Source organism: Pogona vitticeps, chromosome 3, assembly GCF_051106095.1.
Source record: "Pogona vitticeps strain Pit_001003342236 chromosome 3, PviZW2.1, whole genome shotgun sequence".
Lineage (NCBI taxonomy): Eukaryota > Metazoa > Chordata > Lepidosauria > Squamata > Agamidae > Pogona > Pogona vitticeps.
In genome coordinates, this window is record NC_135785.1 from 264,942,762 (window position 1) to 264,952,342 (window position 9,581).

Below are 9,581 nucleotides of genomic sequence, written 5' to 3' on the forward strand. Positions count from 1 at the left end.
TCTCCAGTGTCTGTGTTTTCTAACCTCTCTGGGGGTGGACCCGGTTGCTGGGCTGGATACCCTAATATTTCAACTTGACTAACAGCTCTAATGTCCTGGTGTGTGGAAGAATTCATTTAGTTACCACATTGATTTGCATTATTAAAACACATATATTAAGTATTCATTTTGTGAAAGCCACACAGATTTCCCTAATTTTTATCCATATCCTCCTCTAAGGCATGGCCATTTATATTTTTATTTCTAGCAATGATGTTTCCCTGTTTCAACCCTGCACATGAATTTTCCCAGCAAGGCAACAGTTGTTCAGATTAATTGTGCACATACGATCCTCTCCTTCAGCTGTCCCTGTTGCTCTCCCTAATAGGTAGAATAAGCAGGTGAGGGTTCTCTTACTGATTTCTTTATTTTAATATTTTCACCCCATGGTGGTTGTAGGTTTTTCGGGTTGTTTGCCCATGATTCTGAAGATTGTTCTTCCTAATGTTTCGCTAGTCTTTGTGGCCATGGGCATCTTCAGAGGACAGGAGTCGGAATTCTGCCTGTGCTCTGATGCAGTTTGTGGGATAGTTGAGTATTTATAGTATAATCACCCAATCTCCTGAAAAGGACAAAAAGCTGATCCCACAGCTATAAATACTTGATTATCTCACAAAACTGCACCAGAACACAGACAGAGTTCTGACTCCTGTCCTCTGAGCATGCCGGCCACAGAGACTGGTAAAACGTTATGGAATAAAAACCTCCGGAACACAGCTAAATAGCCCGAAAAACCTACAGCAGCCGTCGGATCCCAGCCGTGAAAACCTTCAACAATATATTTTCACCCCACCTTTCTCCTTAAAATGACCCAAGGTGGCTTACATTATTAAAATACAGCATTTAAAGCTAACGACAGTGAGTATACCATTATTATAAAGGATCCAATGCACACTATATTAATAAGCATAAGCAGCTCCACTCAGGCAGCCAGTCCCTGAGGGAAAGCCTGCCTGGAGAGAAAGGTGTTTTATCTGCTTGCGGAAGGACAGCTGAGATGGGGCCACCCCGGGCCTCCCACCCAGTGGGAGGGAGTTCCACAGTCTGGGTGCAGCCACAGAGAGAAGACCCTCTCCTGAGTCCCCGCCAAGCGCTCCTGTGAGGCTGGCAGGACCGAGAGAAACCTGGCTCTTCTGGTTTACCACGGTCGCCTTCCTGCGAATTCCCTCAGCGAAGCAGAGGCTTGGACCGACCTCTCCCGAGTTCTAATGTGACGCTCTGCCCGCTGGACCGACCTGGCCTTCGTAGCAAAGACGAACAAGGAACAGGATGCCAAGACATGACAAAGTGTACCTCTAAAATCAAGACCTCATGGTCAAAGCCTCGCATTACACACTGAAAGCCATTAAAAACATGCCCACTGCTAAACAAGGCACAGTCAGGGCTGGGATCCCTCTCACCTACTTTGAATAATAATAATAAAAAAAATAAAGCTGTTCAGGGTTTCATAAGTAAGGAGCAGCATCTTAAAAGTGGGCAGAAAACCAACGAGAAGGCCGTGCAGTTGACTTAAAGCCAGTGTCGTGATAGGGCAGAGCTTGGAATTCTTGCTTTGCTGAATTATATAATTCACCAGGATTTCTGGCCCACGGAAGCAACGTTTCTGAGGTCTAGGTGTGGTTCGGCAACACGACACACCAGACAGAAGCTTGCAGCCGTTTTCTGGCAATTCCCAAAGATTCTTCAAGGGTTGTCCCACACCGAGTGCATGGCAGGCGTCTAGCCAAGTAGCAGTGGGAAGGAACCCACCGAATATTGCAGCGGTTTGGCCAGATCTGCCTTTTCAAGGCGGGCACACCAGCTGGGACGCCCGTCCGAACAAGACCGATGTGTTTTTTTCCTGGGCACCGGGGAATCTAACAGCAAGGCTTCAGACTAAGTTTGGGAGAACATCCTTGGCAAACAGTGTCACCTTCATTCTTAGGATGTGGGGGAAAGAGCTGGAAACGATGCTGACCAAAGTGAGGCAGGGCAGGGCCAGAACCCTCCCTGGTCTCTTGTCCCTTAAAGCAGGAAAAGCACACGCCACTTTCCACCACTCCCAAGTGAAGCAGGGGGGAAATGGGGTTTTTAAAATGCGTGCGTTCCTTCACCAGGAGGGCAATCCCAAAGGCCAGCAAGATAATAGTCTAAAACCAGAGACCAAAGCCTAGCCCTGCTCCTCCTTCCCAAAAAAGCAGAGCGGGGGCCACCGCCTCTCGGTTTCCATGCTCTGCTGTGATAACGGAAACTGGCCGCACAGTGGGACTGTCAGCGAGTGTACCAAGTGCCATGGAAGAGACTGAAGCAGAGTCCTGAATTTCTGGTAAAATTCCCTTTCTGCTACTCAGTAGAAGTTTGCAGAGTCACAGATAGAGCCCTCAAAAACTCACTCCGAAACATTGGTAGGAGAAAGAATAAACACATTCCATTACTTACAGTTGGGAACAGATCAACAGCGAACAAGCAGAAACCACTTCCAACAGACTAAAGAGAGGGAAAAGGACCCTCAGCGGAGAGGTGGGACTCTCTCCGGATTCAGCGGCAGGTAAGGAGCAATTCGTTAGAGCTGGAACAGGGAGAAGAAGGACACAAAGACTGAAACGAATTCCCATCTGGTCATTCTTTGCGTTCCATACAAGGACATTGTTCTCTCTGTGTGTGCGTGTGTGTGTGTGTGTAAGTGTCGTTTTGTGGATACAAATAAAAACAGCCAGGACAAAAAAAATGTCCCAGTTAATCTATCATATTTTTTTGCCATGGGATACTTTATCATACCAGCTAGAGAATGTCATGTATTGAGACAAAAATGCCCCCTGCATTTTTCAACAAACCCTAATTCTGAGGACAGGAAGTGATGCCGTCTCCACGTCAATAGGTTGGTCTCATTTGGTGGGAATGTGGGCTGGCTTTCTGAGTGTCTCCGGGGGAATGCAACGTGTGGTTGTTTACCCTACACGCCAGCCCTAGCCCCGATCCTGTTACTAGCATTCAACGCATTGGACTTCTCGTGGGGTCAGCAAATACCCCAGAACGGATTCATTCCTGTTTTTTACTCTCAACGTACGAGGATGAATCTAGCAGGATCAGCCACTGAGGGGTTGGCAGAGCTCAGAAGAAGTGGGAAAAGTTACTCCTTGGAGTTATAAATCCTGGAAACCTCCAGCCGGTGTGGCAATTATATTCCAAAGAGGTATATCGTTCCCAAGCGTTCACAGGGCAAAGGGTCAAAAAAAAAACAGGTGCAACTTATTATTTCTATCTTCTCTGCCCTGTCTTTCCTGTTTGCAAAAGAAGAAGAAGAAAAAAAGCCTTTCTTATTAAAATAAGCGGTGATGGGTGCCTTTAAATACAAACTATTCCACACACTGAACACGACAGTCCCTCCTAGCTGAGATCCTGGGACCAGTGATTCTGGCAGTTCTTTGGCCGAGGGCATCTGGCCTCCAGATAGCCAGAAGGTGCCACGTTCCTCCTGCTTCTACCTTGCAGGGAAGCAAACTTATTCCAAAACACTGGTCTCCCCACGCCCCCGGTCGCGCCCCTTCTTGGCAAAAGAGCCAGAGACCTTTGGTGCGCCACACCTGTTCCAGAGGCAAATCTCCTCTCCAGCAGCTTTTCATTCCAAAATAACAAAATGCGAAATGGCCAGAGAGTCTTCCCCTTCTGGCATCGATTCCTGCCCAGGCCTGATCCTATTTAGGCAGCCGTTATGTCGTTCTTCCTCCTGAAACCTTCTCTGGGTGGCCAAGGAAGGTGAGGACGATGCAGAAGAGTTCCTCTGCTGGGAAGGTGGGAAATGTTCCCTTTGAAGTTACCTGGATAAATCCCACAAGAAGAGACCACCCCACATCAGACCCCCAAGGCAGCCTTTCCGGGTCTACCCCTCTCCACTGTACATTCTCACAGCTGCCCTGCGAGGTAGACCAGGTGGAGAGACAGGGATGGACCCAAAGCAACTCCAGGGACCATCAGGGCTGAGTCAGGATTCGAACACACAGCACGTGGCCACCCTACCCAAAAACCGGCCACTCTCTGGCCGTCTCTGCTCGGAGCCCTTGAGAGCCTCGCCCTCCGCGAACTGCCCCATCCCCATGGCAAATGGGGGTCCAGTCCCATTCAAGGGGTCAACCATGGCCTGGTCTTCTGGGACCAGATCCCACCGTGGCCAGCAACGTGGCTCCCTCATCGGGGGGGGGTCTCTCGTCGGGGGTCTCCTGGCTGGCCTCTCCCGCAGCTCCCGCAAGGGGGTGACGAAGGCGAGAGAAGCCAAGGGGCCCTTTGGAACGCCCACGAAGGTTTGGGAAACCTTTGAACTGCAGCAGGTATATTTTGGGGGGGGGACGGGGGGCCCTTGGACCTCAGTCAGGGCCAGACTTCAGCTTCCAATCCCCTTCGGTGACCGCAGGAAAGGGGCGGGCCTTAGGCTTCTGATGGGCACCCAGGTTCAGGGCTGGCGAGGTGGCAGAGGATGATGCCTCCTCAGCTGCCAGTCCCGTCCTGTTCTCCACGTGGGATGGGGAGGCCGTCCACTTGGCCTTGGCCTCGGGCAGCAGAACGTCTTGGGGTGACTCTGCCTGAAGGCGGTGGGGCAGAAGAGGGGTTGCAACAAGATGGGGAGCGAATAAAGCGGGAACAAGGCATTCGTGTGGAGGGGTCAGAAAGCAGGGCTCAGGGATGGCGTTTTGCCCCAGACTCCAGCCCCCATCATGCCCCAGACATCAGGGTCATTGGGGGGATTCTGGGAACTGTAGTTCCCTCTGCCAAGCCCACACACACACCTGGGTGAGGGAGCTGTTCAGTCTGGAGGAGGTCCTGGAAGGCTTACAAGGGGTGGGGTTTGGGCCTGACTGGCAGCTGGGTGGCCCAATGGCCTGACGCCGAGGTGGCAGTTGGAATGCCCAAGCGCTCTCCCAGAGCTCCGAGGGGGCTGGACTCCAGCCAGGGCAGCCAATCAGGCGAGGGCCTTGGCATGAGTGGCGGTGGGGGTTTAAGGACAGTAGAACCACCCAGTGGCAGTTGGGAAGGGCTGAGAAGGGGGGAGTCAGTCGAGGACCCTGCGCCAGAAGCAGGGAATGCTGGGCTATGGGGCGGGGCTGCTCCCGCTCCTCCTCAGCCTGGGTGGGTCCAAGGGGGGGCAAAGAGGTGGGGTTGGGGGTGGGCTTCAGAAGGATGGCGGGTTCCCACGCTGGAGCTCAGCGCCAGCCTCAGGGGTTCATGGGAGGTCACAAGCCAAAGAGCATCTCTGAGCATATACAGAGTGCCTTCCCTTCAACAACCGTTGTTGTTGTTGTTGTTGTTGTTGTTGTTGTTGTTGTTGTTGTTGTTGTTGTTGTTGTGGGTTTTTCGGGCTCTTTGGCCGTGTTCTGAAGGTTGTTCTTCCTGACGTTTCGCCAGTTTCTGTGGCCATGGGCATCGTCTGAGGACAGGAGTAGGAACTCTGTCCATGCTCTGTTGCTGTTTGTTGGATAGTTGAGTATTTGTAGCTGTGGGATCAGCTTTTTGTCCTTTTCAGGAGATAGAGTGATCAGCATGTTTTTGTTGTGGATGTATTGTTGTGACAAGGGGGAGAGATGATCCGACACTGATGAGTGTCGCTAGCTAGTCTTTCATGTGCAGTGATCACCGGTCCTTGTGGCTGGGTAGCGTTCATTGACTTTTTTGCAGGCTGTATTTTTCACTGCTGGGAGCCAGGCTTTGCTGAGTTTTAGACTTTCTTCTTTTTTGTTGAAGGTCTGCTGGTGTTTGTGGATTTCAATGGCTTCCCTGTGCAGTCTAACATAACGATTGCTGGTGTTGTCCAGTACGTCTGTGTTTTGAAATAGGATTTCATGTCCAGTTTGTTTCAGGGCATGTTCAGCTACTGCAGATTTTTCTGGTTGTTTTAGTCTGCAGTGTCTCTCATGTTCTTTGATTCTGGTGGGAATGCTGCATTTTGTGGTTCCAATATATACCTGACCACAACTGCAAGGTATCCGGTATACTCCTGCAGTGGTGAGGGGGTCCCTTCTGTCCTTTGCTGACCGTAACATTTGTTGTATTTTTGTGGTGGGCTTGAATACTGTTTGTAGGTTGCGTTTTTTCAAAAGTTTCCCTATGTGGTCTGTGACCCCTTTGATGTATGGCAGAAATACTTTATTTGTGGGTGGCTGTTTTTCTTCTTCAGTTCGGTGTTGTTTTCTTGGTTTGATGGCTCTTGTAATTTCATTTTTGGAGTAGCCATTTGCCTGTAGGGCCCAATTCAGGTGGTCAAGTTCGGTGTTGAGAAACTGAGCTTCACAGTTCCGATTTGCACGGTCTACCAGTGTTTTGATTATGCCTCCTTTCTGCCGTGGGTGGTGGTTGGAGTTTTTGTGTAGGTATTGGTCTGCATGGTTGGGTTTTCTGTAGGCCTCGTGTCCCACCCTTCGCACCCACAGTCTGGTTCCAATATGTGGATGACACCTTTGCAGTTTGGAGCCTGTCTTTATCTTCAGGAGGCACAGCAGGAAATCGAAGTCCCGGCATTTGGCTCTGCAGCCAGAGGCCTCAAACCACAGAGCAACCCAGCCAGCTCCCTATAATTGTGTGTCTTCAAGTCAGTTCTGACTCATGGCGAGCCTTTTCCAGAGTTTTTAGGAAGAGAATATTCAGAAGTGGTTTCCCAGCCCCTTCTTCTGAGGAAATTCTTGGGACGTGGTGGTGCTGCGGGTTAAACCGCAGAAGCCTCTGTGCTGCAAGGTCAGAAGACCAGCCGTCGTAAGATTGAATCCACATCACGGAGTGAGCTCCCGTTGCTTGTCCCAGCTCCTGCCAACCTAGCCGTTTGAAAGCACGTAAATGCAAGTAGATAAATAGGGACCACTTCGGTGGGAAGGTCACAGCGTTCCGTGTCTAGTCGCGCTGGCCACGTGACCACAGAAACTGTCTTTGGACAAACTCTGGCTCTATGGCTTGGAGACGGGGATGAGCACCGCGCCCTCGAGTCGGACACGACTGGACAAAAATTGTCAAGGGGAACCTTTACCTTTACCTTAGAGTTCGCCCAAGGCCGCTGAGCTAGCCTGCCAGCTCCCTAGAATTGCAAGCTGTCAAGTCAGCTCTGACTTAAGGCCGCCCTTTCCATGGTTTCTTAGGTATATAATGTACTTAGAAGTACTGCAGCTTCCCCTTCCCTTCTTCTGGGATTGCCCTGGGACCACCCATGCAGCTGGCCCCAAGGCCACCCAGGCTGGCTCTTCTCTCTGAAGGTGCACCATGGGGGACTCGAATTCCCAGCCCGCTGTTCCAACTCACCAAGTTTCTCCAGCCAGCTTGCCTTCCCCTTCCTAGGGATCATTAAATCTGCAGGCCAGAAAGTGCTTCCAAGGTGCCCTTTTACCTGGGTCTTCGGACACCCCACTCCCGTGCGTTGGTGCAGGGTTTGGATGGCGCTGCCTTTCCTTTTAACTCTATCTGTTCTCCTAAAAGGGAAAAGCTGAGGTTAGATGGAGAGGAATAGCTGCACAGTCGGGTGTTCCCCCCCCCCTCTAGCAGGTCCCTAGGAGGGAGGGGTTCTGGGAGAGGCTTTGAGCCCTGGCACCCCAGAATATTGCTGCTGCTGCAGCTGCTGTTGTTATGATGTGCAGTTACGTTGCTCCCAACTTGTGGCCACCCTATGAATTCATGGCCTCCAAAATGTCCTATCCTCCACAGGCCTGCTCCCGTCTTTCAAACTCAAGGTCGTGGCTTCTTTTACGAAGTCAATCCATCTTCTGTTTGGTGTTCCTCTTTTCCTGCTCAGAATGCCCACACACACAAAAAAAAACAAGACAAGATGCTTTGGGTTCCCAGCTTTGCCTCCTGTTCAGACAAAATGGATTCAGAGAGGATGAAGAACCACTTTTTAACTTAATGTCCCTGTTTCCAACCTTCAGCCTTCTGAGGGTTTCAACCTACACGTGTTCTAGGTTTGCAAAAGCTGATCTTCACTCTTTGAGAATCATTTATACCACTTTTTTAAAGCAGAAACATCCAGTTTTATTTTTTCTGTGAAATCAATTCCTTTCCCATTTTCTCTAACTAGCAACTAGCACCACGTCCAGGGAGACTTCCTTACCCCCAGGCAGATGTGAACCCTCTGTTGGACACAGCAAATGTTGCTTCCGAGTAAATGTGGAAAGGATTGGGACAATTTTTCATGCCTTTTAAATATCAATAAGGTTTATTTGCAACTACGTTTGCAAAAAGGCAGGCCACAGGGATGTGCTTTCAACTGACCTTTTAGAAACATTCCAAGTTATTTAAGTATTGTGTTGGCTTGAATTGCTTATTACATTTTAATTGTTTTATTGCTCGTTTTTGTTTTTAACTTGCTTTTAAATGGATCGTTGCAAGCTAGCTGGAGTTTTATGCTTTAGCGGTAAGGTGGAGTAAACTAATAGACAGAGAGAGAGAGAGATTCATTCTGTGCTTTTGGTTGAGTCGGAGGGTGAAATCAGATGCTACCGTTGGGTTTCCTTAGAAGAAGAAAGCACCACGCAGATTTCATCTACGACACTGAATGAAATTATGCAAATTAGGTTGGTCTTTAAGGTTCAAAATGTTCAAAAAGCAAATTAATTTGCCAACTACAGGAGGATAGAAAAGCTTACAGGATTAAAAGAAAAGATGGGTGTTACTTCCTTCTTGCAACAAGCTCTCCGTAGCATCTCATTCTGGCTAAAGAATGGGGCACCCGGTGGGCCCGGAGATGGGTGGGAATTTGAATTTGACCTACCACCTGCCACATGAACCTAGCTCAAAACAGAGTAAATTAATTGCAAGCATCAGTGTATAGATATAGAGATATAGAGACAGATACAGATATTTAAAACCTGCTTTTCTTTCCAGGCTTTGTGGGAGCTTCCAAATACCTGTACTCGGAAGTTGTTGTACCAAAAATGCTTGAAACGCAAGCTGGCTTCATCTCTACGGTAGAGCCCTATTGGATATTTAGTGCACACGAGAAGAATAGGAGACGTTGCCAAATCAAAATGACGAGGTGCCAGAGGTGGTGTGCTGGGAGCACAACTGGCGCCGTTTATAGGGAGCCTCTCACTCCCGTATTCCAACCCCTTCACTGGCCACCAGTCCGTTTCCAGGCCCAAATGAATGTGCTACTTATTACCTATATAAAGCCCTAGATGGCTTGGGTCCAGGTTGTTTGAAGGATCATTTCACCCCACACGTTCCACCACCTTCCCAAGCTTGCTTGGTGAGAACACGAGAGAGAGAGAGAGAGAGAGAGAGAGAGAGAGAGAGAGACTTCTCGGTGGCTCTGCTCCCAGGCTTTGGGATGCTCTGCCTGGAGAAGCCAGGTTGGACCCCCTCCCTCTCATCCTTCCATCACCAAGCAAAGACCTTCCAGCAGGCCTTTCAGCAGTACCTTATCTCAGGAATGCTGGTCTTTAACTGGCAGGTTTTTAAATGTGTTAAATCTGTTTTTTAAACTTGACTTTTTAAACTTCAATATATGTTTAATTGCTTTTTAAATGTGATATTTATATAGTGTTTAAAAATCTGTTGTATTATCTGTTGTGAGCCACCTTGGGCACCCTATGGGG